Source organism: Oenanthe melanoleuca, chromosome 2 (genome assembly GCF_029582105.1).
Source record: "Oenanthe melanoleuca isolate GR-GAL-2019-014 chromosome 2, OMel1.0, whole genome shotgun sequence".
Lineage (NCBI taxonomy): Eukaryota > Metazoa > Chordata > Aves > Passeriformes > Muscicapidae > Oenanthe > Oenanthe melanoleuca.
The window spans coordinates 146853570-146866812 of NC_079335.1; positions in this window are offsets into that span (position 1 = coordinate 146853570).

A 13243-nucleotide genomic window follows, 5' to 3' on the forward strand; every position below is an offset into this window, starting at 1 on the left:
TAATTTATTCCATCCTCTGGACTGAGGGGACAGAAAAGAGAGAAATCACAGGGTGGAAGGAAAGCAAGCAGGAAAATGCCTTCAAAGGGAAAATAAAACATTCCAGGCAACCTTAAGGATTTGCCCCAAACAGGGAAGAGTGAAGGAAGATTGGAAGAGAGGTGGTTTGCAGTGTGGGCACAGCTGGAGGTGACAAGAGGTACAGAGGTGGCTTTTGTCACCTTCTGCTCCTGCCCAGCCACTTGCAGAGACCTTTTCCATGGAAAGGAAGGGACCCAAAGTGAAGATGTTGGAATTTCAGGTGCATTTATTTCCTCTTTCTTTGTGCTTTTAAGCTACAGTTTCAAGATACTCCCGTTCCAAATTCTGATTTCTTCCTTTTTATCCATAATTAATAAGAAGTCTCCTGGAAACCACTGGATTTTGTAAAGCATTGGCACAGGACAGTTCTCAGCCTAATTTTAAAATAAATTTAAATTTCTGACTCCTCCTGGCCTCCAGGAGCTCCTGGTGTTCAATTATTCCTGGAGAGATCCCTGTGAACTTCCTGAAGTTAGACAAAGCAATAGTTCCCCTCTTTTAGCTCACAGGAAACCTAAATAAAGTTGTTTTTATTTTTCATTATTTCTACCCTTGTTCAGGCTCCCAAAAAATAAAGGATCCTGCAGATATTCCACAGGCAGCCCCAGTGAACTCCCTGCACTTCCAACCAGCAGCTTTTTATTCCAGATTCCCTCATTTCAGTGATCACATATCAAAGGAAAATCATCTCAGAAAATGTTTTTTTTTTTATCCTGAACTTTCTCCGGCTGCAAAATCAAATCCTGAAGGATTTCACCTTGAAGGGGAATTTCCAGAGTGAAATTTTCCTTGCACAACCATAAAATTTCAACCCAATTTTTTATTCATCAAATGGATGAGAAACCAGCAGAGAAAGATGGAATTTGAAACTTAGGGCATTGATTATTTTGAAATTATTTTGATAGGAAAAATAAAATACAGATATAAATTGGAGATCCAGGCATAAAGCAGAGATATAAATTGATAAAGAATGACAATAAATTTATTTTCTTTGGTCAAGGAGAGAATCTCTAAGTTCAGTTCCAGTCTCATTTTTCAGCTCAGTTGGGCTTTGGGATTAAATATCCCCCCATGGAGCACAACAACCTCACTCTTTTATTCTCTAGGAACTCTGTTAATTCCATAATTAATTAATTTTAAAGATCCTTTTGCAGGAGATTCAGTGCACAACAACTCAGGGACCCTCTGAGACCTTCCTGGAATTCCCAGAAATAATCCTGGGATGTCTCCTGGTGTCCTGTCCACTGCCCCAGGATTGGCTGCAGCTGAAGATTCTCCCAAACTAGGGAGATTTCACATTTTTCCTGTCATTTAATGATTTTTTCAGAAGGAATTTGGCAGGAAAAGGGGAGCTGGATCATCCCAGAAGTTCCCAATCCCAACTCACCAACTCTGTCCATTGCACAGATATATAATTTTATTTATTTTGTTGGGATATCAGCACGTTTGGGGTTTTTTTTTTTTCAGTCCAAAATTCATAGGATTTAGTTGAAATTCCAAGTAAAACCAGTTTAATCAAATTTCTTGGAATTTACACTCACAAAACCCATCAGGTTCTCACTGTAAGAGATTTTGGCCAAAATTAATTGGATGGAAAGGATCAATTAAATCACTGAAAGTGGCTCCACAGCTCCTCTAAACCTTCAGGACATGGAAGATTTCTCTACTTATAGAAATGCAGGAAAATTCAAGTTGTTAGAGGAGATTTTTCTCCCTGGAATCTTGGATAAAAACATTTTTAGGGGATAATGGATATTTAGGAGTTAGGACTTGTCTTTATTTCATTTTTATTGGTGTGAGATTTTAAAAGAGGTAAAACCCAAATTAAAATAATTTTTTATCTCTTATCAAGCCAGTGGTCAGGGAAAAGCCTCAGGATTTCCAGAAGGATCATTTCATGGAACTGGGCAGCTCTCCTTAGTCATCCAAGCTGGGAAAATGAAATTATTTAAAATGAAATAAGGAAAGGAAAAGGAAAAGGAAAAGGAAAAGGAAAAGGAAAAGGAAAAGGAAAAGGAAAAGGAAAAGGAAAAGGAAAAGGAAAAGGAAAAGGAAAAGGAAAAGGAAAAGGAAAAGGAAAAGGAAAAGGAAAAGAAAGATAATAAAATAAAATAAAATAAAATAAAATAAAATAAAATAAAATAAAATAAAATAAAATAAAATAAAATAAAATAAAATAAAATAAAATAAAATAAAATAAAATAAAATAAAATAAAATAAAATAAAATAAAATAAAATAAAAAACCAGTCATGGAAAGCTCTCCCAGGTTATCCTGAAGAATTCCAGACCAGAGGGATTCACCTGGGGTACCTAGGACGAAAATTGGGTGGGTGGGGACAGCATTCCAATGAAAAATCAGGGTGGAATGGGAAGTTTGAAACAATTTTCCCATTTTTCCATGTGCTTTAATCCACATTTCAACAGCTCCTGCTCATGCCTGATTATTTCCCTATTTTCCTGATTATTTCCTGATTTAACATTGTCCTGAGCCGAACAGGGACAGTCTGAGGAGCTGGAATTACCTGAGAGATTGTCCCCCCTGCATTGTAATAAATATTCCACACCCCATTTTTCCTTCTCCCCCTCCAGAGGCGTCCAGGCAGCCCCAGCTCAGGAATGTCATTAGAGAGGGGCTTTAAAATAAAGCAGGGCACACAAAAATGTGATGACTTGTCAAAAGCCCAGCCTGCAAGGTGTTTAAGGCATGAATTTCCTCCTAATGAAGCCTCACCCAGGGAATATTGGATTCAGCCCGGAATGGGAGCGATGATGTGGCACAAATTTATGGCTGTCCCCCCGTAATTCCCAGGAAAGGGGGCAGGAAAAGAGCCCCAGATGGAAGGGCTCATAAAACAACCCCCAAGCAAGCCTTGCCTTGGCTCTGAGCCACCCCTGCCAGGGGGTTTGGAATTTTGGGATGCTGAGCTTGGCTCAGCAGGAGCAGGGATTTGGGGTGGATTTACCCCTCAGGATTCTTTGGGTTGAGGAATTGCAGGGGTTAAACAGCTTGAGCTGTGTTGGAAGGGATTTGGGGGTGCCCAGGCTGGAGAGGAGAAAATTCCAGGAGAATCTCAGAGTCCTTTAAGTGCCTAAAGGGGCTCCAGGAGAGCTGGACTGGGGACAAGGGATGGAGGGACAGGACACAGGGAATGGCTCCAGCTGGTTAGATGGGATATTGGGAATTGGGAATTCCTGGCTGGGATGGAATTCCCAGACTTGCTGTGGCTGCCCCTGGATCCCTGGAATGCCCAAGGCCAGGTTGGACATTGGGGTTGGAGCACCTGGGACAGTGGGAGGTGTCCCTGCCCATGGGATGGAGCTCAGTGATCCCCAAGGGTCCCTTCCAACCCAAACCCTTCCAGCATTCCATGATTCCATGATCCCCTGAGCTGCCAGAGCTCGAGAGGGGCACAGATCCTTTTCTCCCTTCTCCCATCCCTCCACCAGAGCCACCCCCAACCATCCCTGGCCAGCCTGGGGGTCTTGGAAAGCCAAATTCCAATGTGAGGTCATCCCTGGTTTGTGCCAAATTCCCTTCACTTCAGGCAGGCACTGGGTTGGTATTTTTATCCTTGAGGAAGCAGAAATTCCTGGAGCTGTGGCCATTCCAGCCCTTGTTCTTTTCCCATCCTTCTACCAAAGGCACCACTCCCCATTCCTGGCCAGGCCAGGGAGTCTTGGAAAGCCAAATTCCAGTGTGAGGGAATAATCAGTTTGTGACAAATTTTCCTTCATATAGGCAGGCACCAGGTGGGACTTACAGAGCAGAAGAAAAGTTGCATTTACGGAATGGCAACAGGAGAAAATTGTGCTTTGGCAGAGCCCTAAAAAAACCAAATTGGTCTCAGAGACAAAACCATCATGGGATCATCACATCCCAGAATCCTTTAGGTTGGAAAAACCATGGGGTCCAACTGCTCAAATCCACCACTCCTGGATTTTAAATCCCTCCAACCTGCGCTTCCAGGAGGATGCAGATTCACAGAGCTGAATTCCCAAAATAAAATCCAATGTTCTCCATGTTCCCCTTCTGGAATTGAGAGCAAGTCAGGGCGTGGGACGGTTTGGAAAAATAAATTGAATTTTGCAATGTTCAGGAAGGTCCTTCCTCCTTGCAGCCACTCCAGCTCCAAAATGGTGTGAGGTCAGAGCAGGGCTGAGCGCTGAGAAGGATGTGAGAGGATTTGCTGGAGCAGGTGGAGCTCTGGGATTGGTTTTCTCTGGGATGAGTTTTCCAGCTGGCGGCGTTTCAGCAGGAAGTGCAATGTACACACTGGACCCTGCTCAGCAGCAAAAGGGACAATTTGGACCCTGGAAATCCTCAAGTGACTCCAAAACTGTTTCTTTCACTACTAAATTATCTTTTTTCCCCCGTTTTTCCCCATTCTGTAAGGAGGAAAAATTGTTCTTTGATGTCTGGAATTGCGGGATCATCCTGGGAGATAAAGGTCAGGGAGAAAGGAGATTTGGATCCCTATTTTATCCAGAGGAATTCCGAGGTCCAGAGAGGTCACACAGCAGGTCACTGGGATTAGCATCCAAGTCTCTTGATTCCCAGCCCAAAATTTAATTTGGAGTCAAATTTGACTTGACAGGATCCCTGTAAGCCTGGAATTTTACAGGATATAAAAGCAAAAGCGACCAGTTCTGACTCCAGCACCTTCCTGACTTCAACAAATAAATTTAAAAATGAAGGAAAAGGAGGGAAAAAAAAAAACATAAATTCAGTATCAGTTCACAGGTTGATCTCAACCCAATGAGATTTTAAAAAAGTGGAAAAAAAATCCAAACCTACAGAACATTTTCCTCCAGAATTCAGGCCTGTATCTCCCAAACTCCCCAATCCTTTGGGATCTTTCCCAGGTAATTTGAAGCAGCTGACATTTCCCCTCCATGAAAGAATAAACATTTAATTTGCACTGCCGAGCTGGGGGGAAGAATTCTAATCCTGTTTGCTCCAGCTCAGCCAAAATCCAGGGAATGGGAGCTCTTCCCTAATTACTGCCCCCCACGGAGTGAATAATTCAATTAGGGATCCCAACGGGGAGGATCAGGCTGAAACAACCCAAAATCAAGATTTCAGTCCCATCCACCCTCCTGGGTCAGCTATTCCCAGGTGGGAATGACCCAACAGCATCAGAAATTCGGGTCCAGCGGGGTCTGGGATTGAGGGATGAGCTGGTGGCACTTCCCAGGTGGATTCTTGGCTGGCCAAACCATTCCTGCTCTTTTGAGCTGCTCCTTGGCAGCCCCTGTGGAAAAGCCAAAAGTTAAAGGGGTTTGTGAGGAAGGGAAAATCTCTCCTAGCACAAGGGGGCTCCTATGGAAGAGCCCAGCAGGAAATATTCCATCAAATCCACAAAATTCACCATTTTTTGGCCTTTTCTTTACATTTTATGCCCCTTTATTTTCACTCTGCCCCACATTTTTTATCACTATTTTTTCTTCTATTTCTATTTTTCTTTTCTTTTTCTCATTCTTTCCTTCTTTTGGGATCAGTTAGGAATGGGGTGTAGCAAAACTGCTTGGAAAAATGACAGGATCATGGGCAGAAGGAAAGAAAAATTGTTCTGGAAGCAAAAATATGGAAGGAAAATTAAAGAAATGTCTTAAATACGTGAGAGATTTTTGCAAAGGCAGTGTGCACATGGAAATTTTTTTCCAAGGAAATGCCAAAATAACTGGGGCAGGATTTCTTTGTGCTGCTGAAGATACAGAAATGGAGTCAAGGAGGGAGAAAATTATCCAGACACAGAAATTTGGGATGAATCCAGGGAATCTTACTTTTGAAATCCCTTGATGTCCTGCAAAGAGTGCCCAGGGTGAACAAACTCAGGGGTTTAAAGAGAAATTTCCAGGGATGTGACAGGAATATTATCTCTGGGAGAATTTTCCAGTGGCACCTGTAACACTATGGATGGATTTGTCACTTTGGAAAAAAGTTTGGAGCCTTTGTTATTAGGGATTAAAATTCCATAAAAATCCCCTGAGTGGAAATTTCAGTATTTGATATCATGTAATTATGGAATTATCATCTCTGGAACTTCTCAGGTGGTTTCCTCAGGAATATTCCTGTGGGTAGAGGCAACTGCTGGAAATTCAGCAGGAATATTCTCTATCCAAAGAGGGATTACAAATCCCAGCTGAAGGGACATCTGGGAATTTCTGGGGGAATTATGTCTGGCTAAGATAGAGAAATAGAAAGGAGGAGTTAGAGAAATATTTGAAATATCACATTTTTCTAAAGCTGCAGGATGGATTGGGTTGGAAAAAACTTTTAAATCCACCCAGAGCCACCCCTGCCATGGCAGGGACACCTCCCACTGTCCCAGGCTGCTCCAAGCCCTGTCCAGCCTGGGCTGGGACAATTCCAGGGATCCAGGGACATCCAAGATATTCTTGATTATCCAAAGGATTGCTCAGAGGATTTCCAGGCACCCATTTCCCTCCATACCAGATTTCCTTATCTCAAAAATCTCAGTTTGGTTTCAATATCACCACTAATCTCAGAAATAAAACTGAGGTTCAGTCTAAACTCAGGAAGAGGTTTTATTTCCAAAGGAAGGCAGCTGGAGAGATTTTGGTTTTAATTAGGTGTTAAAATAGTAATTAAAGCAAAACCTTTGAATGTTCGAGGTCTAAAACATCACAGAAATTATTTCAGATTTTTCCCTTTCCCACATCAAAATGTGCACCCAAATATTACCTGGAGGTTCTAGATAAACTTACAAAAATAGTTATTTCTATTTTATATAAATTATATATTTTCAATTATATTTATTTCTATTTTACAATTATTTATATATATATATAAAAGGAAATTCTTTGCCAATACATCTCAAAAAGTGATAAAAAATACCAATATAAAAACACAGCTTTTGATATAAAACTTGGAATTTCCAGACCACAAAATCCAGGGGATGCTACTGCAGGAATTGGCCAGGAAGAGAGAAACCAAAGATGTTTTCTATAAGTTATATAAGGAAAAATGTGGGCTGATTTCTAGAAAAATCAGGGATATCCATCAATTGCCATCCTATCTTTAATCCCTTCCCAAATCCAGACAAAAATCCCAAATTAATCCACCTTCCTGAATGAAATGCAGCTTCCCAGGGGCTCAGGAAGAAAATCTCCTCTGGTTTTTGCTGTAGTTGTTCCAAGCCCTTTCCAAAGTTTGGGAATGGAGCACTGGAAATTGTAAATGTGGGATTGAACTCCCTTAATTTCCTCTGTGCTAATTAATTTGTAAATTTGCACAGATAAATGTGAATCCCTCTGGTGAAGAGTCAGGAAAAGAGCAAATTATTCCAAAAATAGATCAAATTTAGGGATTTGGGGTGACTTGGACAATTATTTGGGATACACTGGCTGTACTAATTAGGGATTTAATTCCATTGTATGGATAGAGGGAATTTAGGGATTTGGGATGAACTGGACAATTATTTGGGATGCATTGGCTGTAGTAATGAGGGGTTTAATTCCATTGTATGGATAGAGAGAATTTAGGGATTTGGGATGACCTGGACAATTATTTGGGATACATTGGCTGTACTAATTAAGGGTTTAATTCCATTGTATGGATAGATCAAATTTAGGGATTTGGGGTGACTTGGACAATTATTTGGGATACACTGGCTGTACTAATGAGAGCTTTAATTCCATTGTATGGATAGAAGGAATTTAAGGATTTGGGGTGACTTGGACAATTATTTGGGATACCTTGGCTGTACTAATTAGGGATTTAATTCCATTGTATGGATAGAGGGAATTTAGGGATTTGGGATGACCTGGACAATTATTTGGGATACACTGGCTGTACTAATTAGGGGTTTAATTCCATTGTATGGATAGAGAGAATTTAGGGATTTGGGATGAACTGGACAATTATTTGGGATGCATTTGCTGTAGTAATGAGGGGTTTAATTCCATTTCTAGATAGAGGGAACAAGTGTGGGGAAATTGTCCCAGGTGGACATGGAGGGGACAGGAAAATGTTCTGTGACCAGATGGAACCCAGGACACCTCAAGAGAGTCCATGGACAGCTCTGACCCCCCTGGGGACTCGGATCTGCATTTGGGAAAACCATCCAGGTGCCCAAGTGCCTCCATGGAGAGCTCTGGATGTGTTCCCTGGGAACTCTCCAGTGACTTTGGCAGCTGATTCCTGCCCAGCCTGGGTTTCCAGCTCGTCCCAGAAGATTCTCATCGTCCATTCTTTGCTCAGGTCACCCAAAGAGGTGAGGAAGGAATTTCAGCTCTTGGCCTGGGCTGTGGATCCGTCCTGTCCTGAGGTCACATCCCAGGATTCTGCCCTGCCCATTCCCCTCATTTCCCATCCCATGCAGGGCACTTTGAACTCCTTCCAGCCCCTCCAGAAGGAGACAGAGTTTCCTGTTCCCAGAGCCAGCCAGCTCCTTAATCCTTTTATCCAGCTCCAGCCGTGCCAGCTTGTCCTTGAGTTCCTCTTTGACCTCACCTTGATTCCTTCTCCCCACACTCCCAATCTCCTTTCAATGGAATTTTGGGGGGTTTAGGGAGAGCAAATGGGCTTAACCACAATTCCAGGATGACTTTTCCCATTCCCCATCCGGCTGTGACCTGGAACAAGTCACTGAAGATCTCCCTGCCTGAGTTTTCCCAGCCAAAAAAACTGGGATAGAAACAATTCCTTTCTTCAGACCAGACATGGTTTAATTCCTTTATACTTCCAAAGTGCTTTGAGCTCCTGAGATGGAGAATTGGCTCAAATTTTCTCAGGGAAGTAATTTTGGGATGCACAGTTGGAGATTTTTGGTCCTCCCTGTGCTCAGTTGATTCCTTCACCACCAGGAATTTTCAGGGAATCTCCAGTAAATGAATTGTGGTTGTACATTAAATATGGAAAAGGAACTTTGTCACAGAAAGGATGGACCTTAAAATATTTCAAATAATTCTGTATTAAGCATTTTCTGCAGATCACTGAAGAGCTCCCTGAGTTTGTGTTGTAAGATCCAGACAGGAGTTGGTTTGCACCAGGAGAAAATCCAATTTTCACTGATTTACCACAGATTTAAATTTTTTTAAATGGAATAATTTTGGTGTTTTTTTTTTTTTTTTTTTTTTACAAATCCCTGCTAAAAATTTTAAATATCATCATTTTCTTTCAGACAAAATAAGCTTTCTGAGATTTTCCCCTGTGTTCATATTGGCCACTACAGGCAGACCCTGCAGTTCACCAGGAGGAGAAACACCAAAATCCAATGGCACAGAATTAAAATTTTCCATATTCAGCTTTAATTAAATCCCTGATTTTTTTCAATCCAGGGGTCTTGGTCTCTAAAATAATTTCTCCATCTTCCAATGCCTTTCCAAAATGATAACTCAGCCCAGAGAGGGTTTTTTGGAGGTTTTTGTGGATATGGAGGGAAATATTCTGCTCCAAATTCTCTTATTTTCTCATTAACAGCTGCAATGGCTGCAGTAGCTCCTCTCACAGTTCTGACATTTTTTCCAGGCTGGAAGTTCAATGATTCCAGGAGGAAATTTGGCATTTTCACCAGGTGCCCAGTGAGCATTTAAACCTGGTGAAAGTGGCACCTGCAGCATGGCAAGCAAAAGGACCAGAAAGAAAGAAGTAATTCCCTATAATTAATAAATAAATAAATAATAAATAAATAAAGATAGGAGCTGGATGAAATCCTAATTTCTCATCTGTCCCTCAACAGCTGCCTGTTTAAGGCTGTGCAGACACATCCCTCTTCTTTTTAGTTTTCCCCTTTAAATTTCTTTTAAAAATTTCCTTTAAATTTTTTTTTTTAAACCTTTTTTTTCTGGCCTCTTCTCTTCACCACCCCCCCCTCCCTTTTTCCAATCATTTTCCAGTGCCCTCCCAGCAAATTTGTCACCCAATTCCAAAGGAAACATCCCCCTTGGACAGTTCCTTCTGCTTCCACCATGACCTTTGGAAACCAAACAGCCCAAGGCAAACACTGGGAGATAAGGAAAGGTTTGGAGCTCGGTTTTTGTTTGCTCCAGGTGTGATTGATAAAGCTGTCCCTGAATTCCGGATGCAATTGGAAAAGTTGGTCCCGGTGGGAAAGGGTTTAACCCTTTGGCTGCACCCAGGTGAGGGTAAGAGGGAATTATTTTTGGATTCTTTCTTGAACATAGAAAAGGCTTCAAATCCAGGATTTTTCCAGATGATAATTTAGGATTTAAGTATCCAGCTCCAGCTGGGATGCACGGGGAAATATGAATTTCTGCCTTTGTTATCACTTATTCTAACTACACACCAGTGACTCTAACAATTTTGGAAGCCTTCTCCACGGCCTCAGGTCAAAAGAAGTGAGTTTTGGGGTTCAGCAGCAGAAAGCACAGAAAGTTCAAAACTCCCAGGCTTCAGGGTTCCAGCACTTCACCCCGTTTTTCCCATTCCTTTGAGGATTGAGGAGGTGGCCCTCGAGTTGTTTTCCCAGCCGTTATTCCCGTGCCAGGGCGAGGTGTGAGGCGAGGCTGCTGAAAAAAGAGGATTTTGAGCATTTATTTAACAGGAGACACAATCCAGCCCCTTTCAAAGCAAGGCAGCTTGGGGAATTCTCCTGGGAATCAGCCCGGCAAATCCTGGTGGCCGTGGGCTCTCTCAGGTGTAATTAAGGCAGGAGTTGATTGACTGCAGAAAAATAAAAGGGGAAATAGAAAAAGAAAAAGAAAAATAAAAAAAAAAAGAAAAATAAAAATGAGGGAAAACAGCAGCTCCTTCGCATTCCTGCTCTGGTTTGTGTCCCAGCTTGGAAACTTCCTCCAGCAGGGACGATCCCGTGGCTCAACCACTCCAAAACCAGCAGCAAAACTCCTCCTAAGCCCCAAAATAAATTCAATTCCAAGGAAAGCTCTGCTGATGCTGGTTTGGATGATTCTCCCCCAAATCGCTCAGTTTTGCCCAAAAATCAGGATAATCCAAACCTGATAATTGCAGATAATAATCACCTGCTTCACCTCCACAATCCAAGCTCCCTGAAATGGGTTTTCATTCCATGTCCTTGTCCCTTCCTTCATTTTCCACGAGCCACCCAGCACGCCTGGAAAAGCCAAAATTCCTTGAAAATATGGGAAAAATGAGAATGGCAGAATCCTCTGGGGAGCTCAATCCCTGTCTCCAAACCCAGAAAAACACATTCCAGCTTTGAGCATTCCCATTTTCTGGATCAAGAAGACAAAACTTCCATCCAGACTTTTCCTTGATATTTCTGACTGTGAACCAAAATGACACCAGAAGAAGACATTTGAAAAAGTGCCATGATTTGGTATAACTCCCCAAAATAAATTTACACCAAATTCCTCAAGCAGAAGGTCCAAAATTGTATGAAATAATAAAGAATTTTTTTTAAAAAATGCAGAATCAAAGTGGGGTTTGTTGTAGGAAAGATCATCTCATTCCAACCCCACAGCAATGGCAGGATATGAACACAGCCACACAAATTTATCAAGAATATTTATCAAGAGCAAATAATTGATCTGATTGGGGAACTAAGAAAATAAATAGAATAATTAGATAATAAGATAAAACCATCAGATAAATCTGCTCCTTTCCCCCATCACACCCAGGCAGGTCTTCTCCAATTTCTCAGCTCTTCCTGACCAACTTTCCCTTCAGCCTCAGTTATTTCTCCCAAACCTCCCCCAATTATTTGCTCTTAAAACCACCGAGTTTTCCTCTGAGGGGAGCAAAGCACGACAAGTTCAGGGAATTAGGTCATGTTTTACCCCATAAAATTTAGGATGCCAAGGGGACTGGGAGCTCATTCATCTCCTGGTGGAGTGGAGCTCATAAACCTGGAGATGGGATAAGGCAGGGGAGGAGTCTCTCTATTTTTATTTTTTTAATTTTTTTTCTCAGCTTGGAGGGGTAACCTTAAAAAAAAAAACCTGGTCACCAAACACCTGGAGCAGCACCTAATTAAGTAAAGTGGGATTTAATTTGGCAGGATTAAATACTCTGGGCTCTGTGGGTCTGGTTTGCTCAGGGCTGGGATAAAATCCTGCATTTCCCACCCTCTTGGGATAAAAATTCGGGGGAGGTATGAAACAACAGCTTTGATTTTCCCCGTGTGGATAACTGGGATTAAAATTCATTGGGAAGGGGAGGGTGCTAAAAATTTTGCTGGGCTGGGCTGGAATTCCACCCCAGTTCAAGTGGTTTATACTGGGGTGGGGGTGGCTCGAAGAAGCTACAAAAAAAACCCATTAAATTCAAAATATGGAGTGGGGGAATGTGATTTAAATAGGAAATTTCATCCTGGTTATTTCTCCTGGGGACTTCAAGCAACAATTTAGCATCGTGGAAATACAAAGTTGGAAAAGAAAGAATTTATGTAAGGTTTAAAAATTCACGTCAGATATCAAGACTTGGATGTCTTTATACAGATAAAATTGAGATTAAACCTATAGAATTATAGAATCCAGGGATGGTCTGGGCTGGGAGGGATTTTAAGGAATATTCCTCAAGGATACAAAGCTCTGTTTGGGCAGGGCCACCTTCCCCTTCAATTATAGGGGGAGAGAATTAGCACAATTAATAAGTTTATTTAATTATATCCATATATATATATATATATATATATATATGTGTGTGTGTGTGTGTGTGTGTATATATATATATAAAAATATATAATATATTATATATATTATATATTATATATATTATATATTATATATATTATATATATTATATATATTATATATATTATATAATATATAATTATATAATATATATTTATATATATATATATAATTAATTATATCCACATACATATATATAAATCTACAAGTAATTATGTGGCTATAATTAACAATTCTAATTGATTGATTGATTGATTGATTGATTGAAAAAGCAGCACAACAAGGGCAAAGAATCAGGAATTACCAGAGCTGGAGGTGTCCTGACAACTAAAGACACAAATATTCCCAAGGATAATTTCCTTGATTATCCAGATCCTGAAACTGGGACATCACTTCCTCCTTTCCAGGTTTTCATTCCCAGAGCTTTTTATCTTTAAGGTTTTGTGGATATTTTAATATTTATTGTTTGTTAGAGTAAGGAGAAAATGCTAAATATAATTATTATAATGGTGGTGACTATTATTATTATTATTATTATTATTATTATTATTATTATTATTATTA